Genomic DNA, 2,967 nt, shown 5'->3' on the forward strand with positions numbered 1-2,967 from the left:
CTCTGTTTCTCAAAAATGAATTAACATTAAAAAAAATCCTAATTTCTACTCTTTAGATTCATGCAGTTGAGACGCTAGCTATACTGAAGTTTATTCATATAAGTTCTATTCCGCAGGTATTTTACACCCATCTCCTGGTTTCACTCTTACTTCATTGAACTGCACAAACATGGACACCTGTATTTCTAAAAGTCATGTATAAGTTGTAACAGCAGTACTGTATATAAAATTCACTTGCTAGAAGTGCCTGGGTGGATGAGTCAATTAGGTGTCCAACTTCGGTTCAGGTCATGATCTCATGGTTGATGAGTTCGAGCCCCACATCAGGCTCTCTGCTGTCAGCATGGAGCCTGCTTCAGATCCTCTGTCCTCCTCACTCTCTGCCCCTCCCCAACTCCCTTGCTTGCAGATACACTCTCTCTCTCTCTCTCTCTCAAAATTAACATTAAAAAAAATAATAAAATTGACTTGCTAGGCATTCCATAAATTATAACTAAATAATAAGATGTTAGAGTCCTCTATCCTAGGAGAGTTTGTTTTTCCTTCTGTGGAAGCATTGCTATAGGAAATGGAGGTAATATTTACTCATTTATGACATTTTCTCTTAATAGTTTTCTTCTTGTGGTTCATCTTGCTGTTAATTTTTCTAATACTTTCTTATCTTTTGATAATTATTGTTTGTGATTATCCTCAGAAATAATGGGTAAAAGTCTGTGTGGCTTATATACAATACAGGCTAATAAGGGGTGAGGGGGAGAATGAACCTGGCATCTAAGGTTTATCCATCTTGCCTTCACACAACTCAGAAACTGAAAACAGTATTAACCCGGGCCATGTATACCAATCAGATAAATCATTAGAAATAGTATATGCAGTTTTTTTATCCACAAACGGGAAATTTATCAAGAACCAGGCATAAAGAGTAACCGCCTCTTCGGTTCTGCTTTCACTAGGCAACACAGTTATTACTGTGAGGCTTCAGAGAAACTGGTGAGTGGGAAGTTTAGGAAGTTTTGGAGGCTGGCTTGATGAGTGTTCCCTGGAAAATTAAATTGTAAGTAGGTTCCCACAAACCGTTCTTCTTTTTTTCCCCCTTATTTTATAAAGCCAATTCATTTGGATTAATAAATATTTTTTAAATTATAATTATCCCTCCGAATTCTAAGAGAGGCATTCACATACAAGTGCAAATTTGTCAAATCATATTATATGCATTCTAATCCAAATACTTTCCATTTCAATAGAAGTTTTAAAAATCATTTGTTTTTGGAGATAATTAGATGCTCACTGAAGATATTCTAGAAAGTACAAGAAATTGTGAAGCAGAGGAAACAAATTATCTTAACTCTACCTCTGAGATGTAATAATTGTGTCTTTATGTGGCTTTTTTCTTATATATATGTACAAGGGTATAACCCTTTTCCCCGTTAATATTAAAATAAATTTCCCTATTAAAAATTATAAGCAAACATAATATTAAATGAGTATAAAATACTGTATTGACCATATATATCAAAATTTTACCTGCTTCCCCAATACTGGTCATTTAGTCGTTTCCAAATTATTGAATGTCCTTATGCACATTTTGTTCTGATTTCTGATTATTTCCTTAGATGCTAGAGGAGAAAGGAATTCTTGAAGAATAAGAACATACTAAAGGCTCTAGATAAAGGGCTGCCTGCCTGGGTCTGTTGGAAGAACATATGACTCTTGATCTGGGGGTCATGAGTTCAAGCCCCATTTAGGTGTAGAAATTACTGAAAGAAATAAATACAAACTTAAAAAATAAAGGTTCTGGATAGAGATGACCTGAATACTGTCCTGGAACTATGTAGAAGTTTATACTCCAGGAAACGGATTGCGAGAACCAGCTTTAAATGCACTGAATTATTACTTTTTAATGTTTATTTATTTATTTTGATGGGGGGAGGGGCAAGAGAGAGGGAGAGAGAGAATTCCAAGCAGGTTCCATGCCCAGCACAGAGTCCAAGGTGGGGCTCCATCTCACAAACTCTGAGATCATGACCTGAGCTGAAATGAAGAATTAGACACTTAACCAACTGAGTCATTAAGGTGCCCCTATATGCACTGAATTCTTGATCTTTGTTGAATTAATAAGGAAGAAATAAATTTCATTACTGGTTTTTTTTTTAATTAAAAAAAGTTTTATTTATTTATTTTGAGAGAGACAAAGACAGTGTGAGCAGGGGATGGGTAGAGAGAGAGGGAGAGAGAGAATCCCAAGCAGGCTCTACACCATCAGTACAGAGTCCAACATGGGGCTCGAACTCATGAAACCATGAGATCATGATCTGAGCTAAACCTGAGAGTCAGATGCTCAACCGACTGAGCCACCCAGGCTCCCCTGAATTTCATTACTGTTGTAAGCTGCAAATTTTAGATTCCTAAACTTTTTTTCCATTTATTTGCCATTTTAATTTCCTCTTTTGTGAATTGTCCTACTGTGGTTATGCGCTTTTTAAAATAATATTTTTGTTAAGATTTAATTTTAACTAATTTCTACCCACAACCCCAAGATCAGGAGTCACATGCTCCACTGACTGAGCCAGCCAGGCACCCCAGTTATGCCCTTTTTTGAATGAGAGTCCAGTTGATTGCAAAATGAAACAGATGATCTGGGCCAATAGAAAACATTTTGGGGAAAGAGTGCTGCCTCTGGAAGCAGAAATTCTTTTCGCGCCTTCGTACCATACAGTTTCCTTAAATTGGAATTTGAAAATTGTTTTCCTTTTATTAGTTACTGGATTAGCAACAGGAAGTGGGCAGAATAGAACCTTATTTATGCTATCATTTTACAGAAGAATTTTGAGAAAACAACCTGTTCTATTTCCCAAAGAATGGACATTGTTTTGTACTGTCATATGGTACAGAAATATAGATTCAGTTGAACATATTAGCTGTAACTGGTTGAAAAGTAAAAAAAAAAAAAAAAAAAAAAAAAAAAAA

The sequence above is a fragment of the Herpailurus yagouaroundi genome, unplaced genomic scaffold (genome assembly GCF_014898765.1).
Source record: "Herpailurus yagouaroundi ecotype Mexico unplaced genomic scaffold, PumYag 100, whole genome shotgun sequence".
NCBI lineage: Eukaryota > Metazoa > Chordata > Mammalia > Carnivora > Felidae > Herpailurus > Herpailurus yagouaroundi.